General features: G+C 47.0%; 1 protein-coding gene across 1 annotated transcript in view; it reads left to right on the plus strand.

Annotated features, from left to right (window-relative positions):
- EFHD1 (EF-hand domain family member D1) overlaps positions 1-13,659 on the plus strand; it is a 48,941-nt gene that overhangs the window by 33,597 nt on the left and 1,685 nt on the right. The window lies entirely within an intron of this gene.

Raw genomic sequence — 13,659 nt, forward strand, 5'->3', positions numbered from 1 at the left:
CAATGGTGTAGCTTTATTGTGTGAGACGTAGGGAGATGAGAGTGTGTCTGCGTGCCGTCTGAAAAATTAAAAACAAAACAGAAAAACAGCCAAATAGCACATGCATTCAACATTAGTTTCCGATTCAAACAAGTTTGCTAGTTCAATGTTCCCAGCCTGACTCTGGATCCAGACTTTCCTAAAGAATTCCTCCTGGGGAACTCCCATTGTGGCTCAGTGGTTAACGAACCTGACTAGGATCCGTGAGGATGCAGGTTCGATCCCTGGCCTTGCTCAGTGGGTTAAGGATCAGGCATTGCTGTGAGCTGTGGTGTAGGTTGCAGACATGGCCCAGAACTGGCATTGCTGTGGCTGTGGCGTAAGCCTGCGCTGCAACTCCAATTTGACCCCCAGCCTGGGAACTGCCACATGCTGCAGGTGTGGCTCTAAAAAGCAAAAAAAAAAAAAAAAAAGAATTCCTCTCTACCCCCAATCACGGTTGAGTTTCTTGAACAGCTATCTCCATGTTTGCATCATGAACACCTGTGTGTAAACAAGTGACTAACGGGGCCAGAGGAGGGCACCTTAGTGACATACCCTGAATACTATTTGCAGCCTTGACAATGGCTGGGAGCTGGGAAGCAATCTCCTGTGCACGGTCTTGGAGCCCTTCTTTCTAGATGCTTCCATTCGTTCAAGACTTCAAATAGTCATTGAACGTTTATGGAGGTTTTCCCCCCGACTGGGTACTGTCATTTTTCTTTCCTCGGAGCACACCTGCAGAAAGAGAGGAGAACAGCCCTCAAAATCCCCTGTTGAGCACAGCAGTGGGATGCAGCTGAGGCTCCCTGGGTTCAGATGCCTCATCCACTTACCTGTTACCTATCTGTGCCTCAGTTTCCTTATCTATACAATGGGGGCAATAATAGGGTGGCTATGAGGATTAAATGAATTTGAGTATATGAAGCATTTAGCAAGCGCCTGGCTCACTGAGAGCACTCCATCTGTGAATGAGCTGTTGAGACTCCCTCCCACTCCTGTGCAAGGCCAGGCAGAAGCCAGCCTCTGGTAGAGCTTTGGCTTATTCCAGGAGTTTGCCCAGAGACAGAGTGTCCTTGGCAACACAGCCCAGCCTGCTTGGGCCCCTAAGCAGCATGCTTTCTTCACCTCTCTGTGATGCTGGTTGGGGACAGAGCACCCCATCTCTCAGCTGGTCTGGGAGTTGTGGTGGCCTCCTAATGCCTGAATCCCTCCTGCTGTCATCTGGCAGTTTCAGGGTCAGGCAGACCACCTGCTGTGCCTTCAGTGCCAGCATCATGTGTCCAATTCTGAAGGTGGCTTGGCCCTTCCTTTGCGACTTAATGTTGATTCAGCTCAGTTCCGGCAACAGCCAGCACCAAATTAAGCTTGGGAGAAATTCGGCCTTGATAAAGATGAGAGGCAGCAGCAGTTAATTCCAGTGGGATACGTCCTCTCCCTTCAGGGACTGAGTTGCCTCTTGCAGATCTGCTGCGATGTCTTGGGCAGGGGCCTAGGATTGAACCATACAATCAGTAAGACCCTGTTTACAGTCTGTGGTGACACTGTGATGTGCCACATGCTCTTGTTGAAGTCTCTAGAAAGTCTCTGAGAGTTCCCTTCGTGGCACAGTGGTTAACGAATCCGACTAGGAACCATGAGGTTGTGGGTTCGATCCCTGGCCTTGCTCAGTGGGATAAGGATCTGGCGTTGCCGTGAGCTGTGGTGTGTAGGTCGAAGACGCGGCTCGGATCCCGCGTTGCTGTGGCTCTGGTGGAGGCCGGCAGCTACAATTCAGATTAGACCCCTAGCCTGGGAACCTCCATATGCCATGGGAGAGGCTCAAGAAAAGGCAAAAAGACAAAAAAAGAAAAAAAAAAGAAAAAAAGTTTGACTTATTTAGTACAGGTTCTTAATATAAAATAATTACAAATTCAGTGTTGTTTGTAAAAGTAACATCAGATCAGCTAGAGAGATAAATGTATCATGTTTTGAACTAGGTTTTGTGAGTAGACAGATTAAAATTTATTTTAAATATAAAGTTTGTAAAATAAAAAAAAGAAAGTCTCTGGGACTGTCTTTTTTTTTTTTTTTTCATCTTTTTTTTTTAGGGCTGCATCCGTGGCATATGGACGTTCCCAGGCTAGGGGTCAAATTGGAGCTGAGCTGCTGGCCTACACCACAGCCATAGCAATGTGGGATCTGAGCCACGTCTGCAACCTGCACCACAGCTCAGGGCAGTGCTGGATCCTTAACCCACTGAGCCAGGCCAGGCATTAAACCCGCAACCTCATGGATGCTCATCAGGTTCTTAACCTGCTGAGCCACAATGGGAATTCCTAGGAATGTCTTATCTGGCCATTCCTGACCTGTTATAACCTGGCTCAGATCCCGGCTCCAGCCTCGTCCACCTCTGTGCACAGTTTTTCAGGTCCTGGCATGCCTTTTCACGGCTGGGCCTCCCTCAGTACCTGCTGTTTCTTCTGCCCAGAATGTCCCATCCAAACGCCTGTCCCTTGAAAACTTGACTCATTCTATAAAACTCACGTTAAAGAGTTGCCTCTTCTTGGCTGCTTTTCTTGACTCACCAGGAGGAGAATGTGTGTCTTTCTTAGAAATGAAAGCAGGATTATAATTTATCTGTTCGAGGCCTTTTTTGGACACTTCTGGTCAGAGTATAATTTAACTCAACTTTTAGGAGAGCAGTTTAATATTTCATATCCTTCACCTCTGGAAACTTGCCTCTAGGATTTTATCCTTCAGAGATTTTCATGCACAGAGATGTATAGACAAGGGGCGTTCCTGTCGTGGCGCAGCGGATACGAATCTGACTAGGAACCATGAGGTTGTGGGTTTGATCCCTGGCCTCGCTCCGTGGGTTGAGGATCTGGTGTTGCCGTGAGCTGTGATGTAGGTCGCAGATGAGGCTCGGGTCCCACGTTGCTGTGGCTCTGGTGTGGGCCAGTGGCTACAGCTCCGATTCGACCCCTAGCCTGGGAACCTCCATATGCCACGGGTGCAGCCCTAAAAAAACAAAAAAAGACACACACACACACACACAAAAGATATATGGACAAGGATTTTCATACAGTGCGGTTGATAAGAGAAGAAAATGGGAAACAATCAAAATTCTATTCTCAGGGAATCGAGTCCATTGCGGTGCAACGATACATTTGCACACCCTGCAGCTATCAAAGAATGAGATGCACCTGCATTTATGTGTGGACAGAGGTTCAAAATGAATTAGGCAAAATTATATGTTCAAAACCCAATTTTGTTCAACATTAAATATGAGCTAGATAATCATATACCAAAGCATTTGGTAATCTTGATGTCTGAGAGACTTAGTTTTTATAATTTTGTAAGGTTTTTTATTTTATGTGTGTGCATTATTTTTACAGCCAAGAGAAAAGATGAAAAGAATACTAACATTTTTTGAACTTGTTATATTTATGTGTCTGTGTCCTCACCCACAGACTCAAAGGCAGAGCCGGTGTGCTACCTTTGTAATTACAGTGCCGGCTAATAATGGCCCTCGATAAACGCTTGCAGGAATGACGAATGGAGGGAATCATGGCTTGAATTTGGGAGGAGGCCATAAAGCAGCTGACATTTGCGACTGATGTTCAGAGATGAATGGGGATTCACCTTGTAATCAGAGAAGGGAAGGCGTTCCTCCCGTGGGAACGGCCAGAGCGAAGGCTCCGAGGCATGGGCGGGGCGGGGGTGGGAGTGGAGAGGAGGGTATGTTTGGAGGCTGGCCCCTGTCCCTACTGGATGCAGTTGGACAAGGAGCTCTGGGTTCCCCTGAAGGTCAGGCCTTCCCCACCCATCCTGCGGATCTCCAGGTTGGATCACCTGCCCACCTGCTTCCCAGGCCTCACCCAGCACTACCTGGGCTTTGCAGGTGGATCCATTTCCGAGCCGGGCTTGGAAAGCGCAGCTGCAGGAGCTGGGAGTCCTCCAAGGGTTTGAGCAGGGCCTTGACGTGATCAGTGGTGGGCACTACGGGGCCGGACTCGCCTGGGGAGGGGCTGGGTTCTGGGGAGTTTCCACAGACTTCCATAGACACCTGGAAGAGAATTGTCAGTCTGACAAAGTGTGCGCTGATGTCTGGGGAGAAGGTAGGGGTGAACCCCAAAACTCCCTAGAGCTCTGTGTATTTCTGACCATTTGGTTGGAGGTGGGAAGCAAAATGGCACCAGGTTACTGGAGCTGCGTGGCCAGGGATTGGTGATCTTTTAAAAAAATCAAGACAAGACCCTCCCACCCCTGAATGTGACTGGTTTAGGGAGGAAAAGTTACAAGCTGAGTTTTACTGTTAAGTCCTAGGTGAATTCAGACAAAGGGAAGACGTGCCCGCTTGTCCAAAGGGCATGCTGTTGTTTGCTCACAGTTTCGGCTCAGGGCCTTTTGGCCAGAACTTGGCCATGCCCAGCTACATGGGCAGCTGCAAAATGCCTGTTTTCCTGGAGATCCGTGTGCCCAGCTGTGATTCGGCTCCTAAAGAAGATGGGCATAGTAGAGACTGAGGCTCAGGGAATAATCTCATCCACGCTTGTCCATTCCTGCACCAACCACTGGCAAAGGCCGGAACATCATTAGCCCGACTGGGCTTGCTCCTGGAGCCCAGGGGTGGGGTCAGTCTCCCCTAGACCCTTGGGCCATGTGCCAGGGAGCATCTTGTGCAAAGAAAGAAGGGAGGGAATGGATGTTTCACGGACTCTCTGCCACACAGACCACAGGAGCTGTCCTCCCAAGATACAGGCGGGAACCTAAGAACTAGAGAGGATGGACCGGGAGTGGGATGTAATGGTGAGTGGGCTGTGGGGTAGGAAGGAACCAGAGATAAAGGAAACCCTGGAGAAAAGGCTAAGTGGAGGCCAGGAGCAATGTCAGGAAGAGATTGAATCAGGTGAGGCCAGAGCAGAGGTCTTGGGACCAGCAAATGTGTCTGATTTTTGAGAGATGAGGTTCACTCTGGAGGGCAGATAGTGATAGGGTGAGAGGTGGTGGGTGGGAACTGGGGGTGGGAGGGGAAGAGCCCTGGTGCCTGGCTTTTCTCTCTAGAAGGTTGGCAGGGGAGGCCTGGACAAAGTGGGGATGGCGGCTTAGGATCAGGAAGGAACTTTTGGATTTTGGTTTGTTTTGTTTTGCTTTGTCTTTTGTCTTTTTAGGGCCGCACCTGCAGCATATGGAGGTTCCCAGGCTAGGGGTCCAATCAAATCTGTAGCTGCCAGCCACGTAGGATCCGAGCTGTGTCTGAGAACTACACCACAGTTCATGGCAACGCTGGATCCTTAACCCACTGAAAGAGGCCAGGGATCAAACCCTCATCCTCAAGGATGCTAGTTGGGTTCGTTAACTGCTGAGCTGTGATGGGAATTCCCTGCTTGTTTGTTTTTTTTAAAACCCAGAGAAGATAGATGTTGCTGTGTTTTTAGGTCACAGGGTAAGCGCTCCAGGTAGAAGGAAACAGGAAGATAAAGAGTAGGGTGATTGATGGAACAAGGACTTGGGGAGCAGAGAATGGAGAGAAGAGGAAGACTTTTATAGTGGAGAAGAAGGACCCCAAGAAGTAAAGGAATTGCAAGGGCCCCCAGCCTTCCTCTGATCTGGCCAGGAGTGGGCAGGTGGGGCTATTGACAGACCCTCTGCCGAGAACTTCAGATTCATGTCTGACCTGGTGCTCACAGAAGCACTCTGGAGGGAGGTGTGATTGACCCACTTTGCAGATGAGGAAATTGAGGCTTGGCAGTGGCTTGTTGGTAAATGTTTAGCAACTGGTTTTCTGGACAAAGTGTGGAGATACATATCTATATCCATATCTATCTATATATTTAGATCTATACATACACATGCCTAAGATTGTTACATATTTTGATGATATAAAGAGTACATAGCACACAATTTACAACTAATAAAATATGCACTCTTTTTATTGTAGATTCCGTGTCGCCTATTGATTCTCAAAAAAGGGCTCCTTGACTTTTTGCTAGACTCTGCTGTCTGTAGCCAGCCCGTGATCACAACTGACGAAACGATGTAGTTCCAGCAGGAATGTTGGTTGATATTTTGTGTGTGTGTGTGTGTGGGGGGGGTTGTTTTGGAATTCAATGTGGTTTATTAGTTGTGATCTAAAGTTAATTTATAAGAAAAAAGTGAAAGGATATATGTCAGAACTTCATTTATTCCTCAGGGACAGGAGCAACATCTTTGCTGAACTTGATAATAATTTTCAAATATCTTGGAAGAATGTTCTTTTAATTTTGGAGCTAGTCATAATGCAAAGGCTACAGACACTACACATGTTGACGTTTAATCTGCACTTTTTTGGCTGCACCTGCAGCATACAAAAATTCCCAGGCTGTGGATCAAACCACACCCAAGGAGTGACTCCATCACTTTCTTGAAAAAGATGGCCTAGGAGTTCCCATCATGGGCCAGTGGTTAATGAACCCCGACTAGTACCCATGAGGACATGGTTTTGATCCCTGGCCTTGCTCAGTGGACTAAGGATCCGGCGTTGCCATGAGCTGGGATGTAGGTTGCAGGTGAAGCTCAGATCTGGCGTTATTGTGGCTGTGGCGTAGGCCAGCAGCTACAGCTCCAATTGGACCCCCAGCCTGGGAACTTTCATATGCCTCGGGTGCAGTCCTAAAAAGACAGAAAAAAAAGAGAGAGAAAGATGGTCTGGAGAGTCAATGAAAAATAATCACACCCTAGTTTGTAGGGTTTGTTGGTTTCCGAGTTGTAAATACTCCATGGATGGCTTTCAGGCTATCAACAAGATGTTGCTGAACATGGGGTTGGGAAGAGTCACAGTAGCACATTACCACGTAGGATTTCCACCTTAGAGATAAAGTAGACCTAGAGAGCCTCAAGAACAAGATAATAGTGGAGTTCCTGTTGTGGCTCAGCAAGTTAAGAGCCCGACATAGTGTCCATGAGGATGCAGGTTCAATCCCTGGCCTCACTCAGTGGGTTAAGGATCCGGCATTGGCATAAGCTGTGTTGGAGGTCAGAGATGCAGCTCAGATCTGGCATTGCTGTGGCCGTGGCATAGGCTGGAAACTTCTCTATGCTGAAGGTACGGCCGTAAAAAGAAAAAGATGAAAACAAAATACAGTGCAAGAACAAGATAATAGTAAAATCTAGTAAAATAATCAGGAAGTGATGACTTAAATATGTACTACTTTTTTTTTTGCTTTTTGCTTTTTATGGCTGCACCTGTGGCATATGGAAGTTCCCAGGCTAGGGGTCAAATCAGAGCTGCAGCGCCGGCCTACACCACAGCCACAGCACCTCGGGATCCGAGATGCGTCTTCAACCTACACCACAGCTCACAGCCACACGGGATCCTTAGGTGTGGCCAGGGATCAAACTCATGTCCTCATGGATACTAGCTGGGTTCATTACTGCTACACCACAATGGGAACTCCTAAATATATATTACTTTTGTTTGTAATATAATTTTTAAATTGTGAATGTATAGAAACCAAATTTTTTTTTTTTTTGGTCTTTTTGCCTTTTCTAGGGCTGTTTCTGCAGCCTATGGAAGTTCCCAGGCTAGGGGTCTAATCAGAGCTGTAGCCGCCGGCCTATGCCACAGCCACAGCAACGTGGGATCTGAGCCACATCTGCGACCTACACCTCAGCTCCCGGTAATGCCGGTTCTTTAACCCACTGAGCAAGGCCAGGGATCGAACCCGCAACCTCATGGTTCCTAGTCGGACCACTAGCCACGACGGGAACTCCATAAATCTAGTTTTTAGTATTTAACAATCAGCTTATAACATTCCTGAAAATCAAACCACTGGCTTGCAGGCAGGTACCAGCCAGCTCCAGTGCACCTCTGGGCCTCGAGATGGTCAGTGAAGCGCCCAGAGTCTCACTTCTGCCTACTCCAGAGCACAGGGAACAGGGGAAGGAGATATGGGTGGGCGAGGAGTCCAGAGCGGACAGACCACATTCCTCTGTGTTTTCTAAGCAAGGGAGGAGGAGACGGGCCACCGGAGTGGCGGGATCCCTGCGGGCTGAGGCTGTGGGGAAAGGGATGAGGGAAGGAGGGCTGAGCCCCACGGAAGGCCGAGCCCCGGCTGGAAATCCTCCCCTCCCGAGGGGTTCAGACACCATCCTTGTGAGACTTCCAAGGAAAGCAGGCGCTCAGCCTGCGAGCAGGAACAGACGAAGGTCTTGGTCCACGGCTGAGACCTGCTGAGTGGGCGAGGAGAGGCGAAGCGTGCCGGGCAGGAGGGCAGGTCTCGGAAGCTGGGTTAAGCCGTGGTGTAGGTCGCAGATGAGGCTTGGATCTGGCACTGCTGTGGCTGTGGCGTAGGCCTGCAGCTGCAGCTCCAGTTTGACTCCTAGCCCAGGAACTTCGATGTGAAGAAAAAAAAAAAAAGAAAAAGAGAAAAGAAAAATTGTGTCAACTACTGATTTAGGATCTTCATAGGCACATAAAACATTAAAAGAGAGAAGGTGGGGGGTAGAAGTGGGCAATAGGGCATGGATGTTGTTGCAAAGATTGGTCCAGTGTCCATTTTGGATTAGAAAGTAAACTAAGGGAGTTCCCGTCGTGGTGCAGTGGTTACCGAATCCGACTAGGAACCATGAGGTTGCAGGTTCGATCCCTGGCCTTGCTCAGTGGACTAAGGATCCGGCATTGCTGTGAGCTGGGGTGTAGGTTGCAGACGAGGCTCGGATCCCGTGTTGCTGTGGCTCTGGCATAGGCCGGTGGCTACAGCTCTGATTAGACCCCTAGCCTGGGAACCTCCATATGTTGAAGGAGCAGCCCTAGAAAAGGCAAAAAGACAAAAAAGAAAAGAAAGTAAACTAGGACCAGGCCAACACATTTGGGAATGGGAACTTGAACTCTGCTTGTAGATCACCATGAGTACTTGCAAACTCCAACTTGGACTTGTTGCCATCGTGAAGAAAGAGCAGTTTCTGGGGGCTCTAATCTAACATAGGGATCCAGGAGGGAGACCATTGGGCCAGAGCAGGGCTCCAGTGCCTGAGAAGTTTGGAAAACATAATATCCATGAAAGGGTAAAAACATAAAATGTGCTTCCTGTTGAGAATTTCACTGGGATCCTGTCTTCAGAAGTGCACCCCTGTGACATGCAGGGAGAATTTCATAAAAGGATATTATATAATTTTTCCTTGAGATATGAGAATCTGCTCTGGGCTACCATGGATACAATGAAATAAACCTCAGAATGGATTAAATAAAGAGCATTGTAGGGACTGGCAAATTTCAGCTGTGCAGAGAAGTGCATGAGTGGACCAGAGACTGGACTAACGAGACACCCAGACATGGAAGCAGGTGACAGAGAAATTCCGGAGGTGATGGCCACAGTTAAAAATAATGAGATGCAGCTCAGCAGGTTACAAACCCGACTAGTGTCTATGAGGACAGTGGTTCAATTCCAGGCCTCGCTTAGTGGGTTAAAGATCCGGTTGCCATGAGCTAAGGTGTAGGTCACCACAGATGCAGCTTGGATCCTGCGTTGCTGTGGCTGTGGTGTAGGCCAGCAGCTGCAGCTCCAATTCAACCCTTAGCCTGAGAACTTCCATATGCTGACAGTGAGGCCCTTAAAAAAGGCAAAAAATAAAGTAAAATAGTGAGAGATGATACATCAATTAAATTAAGTTAATTAATATTTTTTTTTCTTTTTGCCTTTCTCTAGGGCGGCTCCCTTGGCATATGGAGGTTCCCAGGCTAGGGGTCTAATCAGAGCAGTAGCCACCAGCCTACCCCAGAGCCACAGCAACGCAGGATCTGAGCTGTGTCTGTGACCTACACCAGAGTTCATGGCAATGCCGGATCCGTAACCCACTGAGCAAGGCCAGGGATGGAACCCACAACCTCATGGTTCCTTGTCGGATTCCTTAACCACCGAGCCATGATGGGAACTCCTGATACATCAATTTACAAGTCAGTAAAAGCTCCATAAACAAACTCACAGATACGGAGAACAGATCACTGGTTACAAAAGGGAAGGAGGTTGGGGGGGTGGGAGAAATGGGTGAAGGGGTCGGCTGTATGGTGATGGATGGTAACTAGACCCAGGGTGGTGAGCCACCGTAGTGTGTACAGAGGTTGAGCTATAATTCGATACATGTGAAATGTATGTAATAACTAATAAAATAAAAATTTTAACTCAAAGGAATACTTTTCTGTAAATTTGAGACAATAAATAGAAAACTTAAGTTGTAAAGACATTTAGAAAGTTAACAACCCTTGGAATTCCATGGTGGCGCAGTGGGTTAAGGATCCGGCGTTGTCACTGCTGTGGTGTGGGTTTGCTTGCTTGCCCAGGTGTGGCCAAAAAAACCAAGCAAACAAAAGCAACAACCCTGCCTAGGTCCCCCAAATAACAGCAGAAAAAAAATTTACATCGATCTGGTGAATATGGCTGTAAGAATCTTAAGCGTTAAGGAATGGAATGCAATTATAAACCTTTGAAATCTATGTTAAGATTGCAAGGATAATTTTAAAAACATTCTTGTTTGCTTGGTTTTTTTAGGGCCAAACCTCCTTCATGCATACGGAAGTTGCCAGGCTAGGGGTTGAATCAGAGGTACAGCTGCCAGCCTACACCATAGCCACAGCAGCATGGGATCTGAGCTGCATCTGTGACTTACACCACAGCTCACGGTAAGGCTAGATCCTTTAATCCACTGAGCGAGGCCAGGGATGGAACCCACATCCTCATGGGTACTAGTCGGGTTCGTTTCCACTGAGCCACAACAGGAACTCCTTAAAAACATTCTTTTTTTTTTTTTTTGTCTTTTTGCTATTTCTTTGGGCCGCTCCCGCGGCATATGGAGGTTCCCAGGCTAGGGGTCCAATCGGAGCTGCAGCTGCCAGCCTACGCCAGAGCCACAGCAACGCAGGATCTGAGCCACGCCTGCGACCTACACCACAGCTCACACGGCAATGCCGGATCGTTAACCCACTGAGCAAGGGCAGGGACCGAACCTGCAACCTCATGGTTCCTAGTCGGATTCGTTAACCGCTGCGCCACGATGGGAACTCCCTTAAAAACATTATTATCATAAGTAGATTAAGTAAGAAACTATGATCAATGTAGTTAGATATCTAAAGTTATATGGGATAACACAGTTAAAAATAAGGAAAAAATATGCTTCTTCAACGCAGTAAGAGAATATCTGTGTTTTTCCTTATAGATATCAAAACATTCTATAAAGCAATAAATGAGATAATGTACAAGTGCAGGAATAACGACCAATTAGTGGAACAAGATAGAAAATAATGGGAAAATGGTGGGAATTTAGTATACAAAAATATTTGCAAATCAGTGGGAAAATAATGATTGTGTTGGGACAATTGGCCAGCCACTCAGGAAGATGGAGTGAAGTCTTCAACTATGCTCCTTCCCTGAAATAAATTGGAGGGGACTTAAAGGGCTGAATGTGCGAGTGCCAGTCGTGGCTCAGCAGAAAGGATCCCTGGCCTCACTCAGTGGGTTAAGCATCCAGCGTTGCCCTAAGATGTGGCGTAGGTTGCAGATGCGGCTTGGATCTGACCTTGCTGTGACTGTGGTGTAAGCGGGTGGCTACAGCTCCGATTTGACCCCTAGCCTCGGAGCCTCCATATGCTGTGGAACGAACGAACAAACAAACAAAAGCTGAATGTGAAAATGAAACCAGGAAAGTATCAGAAGAAATTACAGGAAAATGGGTTGAGAACCTTAGGGGTAAAGAAGATGGCTAACATGATATAAAATACAAAAGCCAGAAAATAAATAGCTGATTTTAGATTATATCAAAATTTAGATAGTGTACGACCCAAGATACCTTGAAGTTAAAAGACAAAAGGCAGGAGGAAAGTAACTGAAAAATATATAATAGAAATTAAACCTAAATTATGTGAAGAGTTAAAGAAAAAAACCCAACAACACCAGCTGAAAAGTGGGCAAAGGATACAAATGAGTAATTCGCCAAAGAGGAAATAACATCAGGGGCCATTTTTTCTGTCTATCAGATTGGCAAACAGGAAAACTGGTTGATGATAAGCCTTGGCAAGGTTGTGGGGAAATGAACATTTGCATTCCATGATGGTGGGGCGCCAATTGGAGTGGCCGCTTTGGAGAGCAATTTAGCCGTCTTTATTAAAAATAATGTATACGCCCAATGTGTTTGCAAATTTTACCAAACTGATGAGACATGGAGAGAGAGAGAAAAAAAAAGAATCAATTCTAAAATAGAGGATAAAGGCGTTCCCATTGTGGTGCAGCAGAAATGAATCTGACTAGGAACCATGAGGACGAGGGTTCAATCCTCGCTCAGTGGGTTAAGGATCTGGTGTTTCCGGGAGCTGTGGTGTAGGTCACAGACGTGGCTCGGATCCTGTGTGGCTGTGGCTGTGGCTGTGGTGTAGGCCGGCAGCTGTAGCTCTCATTCAACCCCTAACCCCTAGCCTGAGAATCTCCATATGCAGCAGGTGGGTGCAGCCCTTAAAACCAAAAAATAAAAATAAAATAAAATAAAATAAAAGGTGGATTTATCTGATAGCCCATGTTACTGAAGATGGATTCAAATCCCATATTCACAATACCTTCAAAAAACAAGTAATATTTGGAAGTAAATTTAGAAGGATCGATTCAGGGAAAACAATATTTTAGTGGGTAACATTAAAAATAAAACAGTATCAAATAAAAACTGAGTCATTTAGGGAAAACTGTATACAATAAAGGTATCCCCTTGTCCAGGCAGATCGATGGAATCCCAGTCAGAATGCCCACTGGGCACTCGTTTATTTTTTGTTTTTCTTTCCCCCTGGAACTAAAGAATATTTGTGAAACTAAAGGTGGGAAATAGAGGGAATTCTGTAGTAGCTCAGTGGGTTAAGTAGTAGCTCAGTGGGTTAAGAACCCAACGCTGTGTTGCGAAGATGCGGGTTTGATCCCTGGCCTCACTCGGTGGGTTAAGGATCCAACATTAAGCTCCAGGGTAGGTCACAGATGCAGTTTGGACCTGGCATAGCTGTGGCCGTGGCTGTGGCATAGGCCTGCAAGCTGCAGCTCCAATCCGACCCCTAGCCTGGAAATTTCCATATGAAGAAAAAAAATTGTGTAGAATATTGATTTGGTGTCTTCACAATCAAATAAAACATTAAAAGAAAAAAAAGTGGGAAATAGAAGTGGACAATAGACTTGGATGGTTAAGGGTGTCCTGGAAAAGAAGTTGAGGTGGAAAAAAGGGTTAGGGTTAGGGTTAGGGTTAGGAGAGTGAGGAGCAGAGAGTGAGGAGCATTTAAAACACAGCAGCAGGAGTTCCCGTCGTGGCACAGTGGTTAACGAATCCGACTAGGAACCATGAGGTTGCAGGTTCGATCCCTGCCCTTGCTCGGTGGGTCAAGGTTCCGGCGTTGCCGTGAGCTGTGGTGTAGGTCGCAGGCGCGGCTCGGATCCTGCGTTGCTGTGGCTCTGGCGTAGGCTGTCGGCTACAGCTCCGATTAGACCCCCCAGCCCGGGAACCTCCATATGCCGAGGGAGCGGTTCAAGAAATGGCAAAAAGACAAAAACAAACAAACAAACAAACAAAAAAACACAGCAGCAAATAAAGAGACAGCATCCTGGTTATTAGAAAGCAAACATCTGGAGCCCAAGGGGAGGGAGTATTTGCCTGGGG

This window comes from Phacochoerus africanus, chromosome 3 (assembly GCF_016906955.1).
Source record: "Phacochoerus africanus isolate WHEZ1 chromosome 3, ROS_Pafr_v1, whole genome shotgun sequence".
NCBI lineage: Eukaryota > Metazoa > Chordata > Mammalia > Artiodactyla > Suidae > Phacochoerus > Phacochoerus africanus.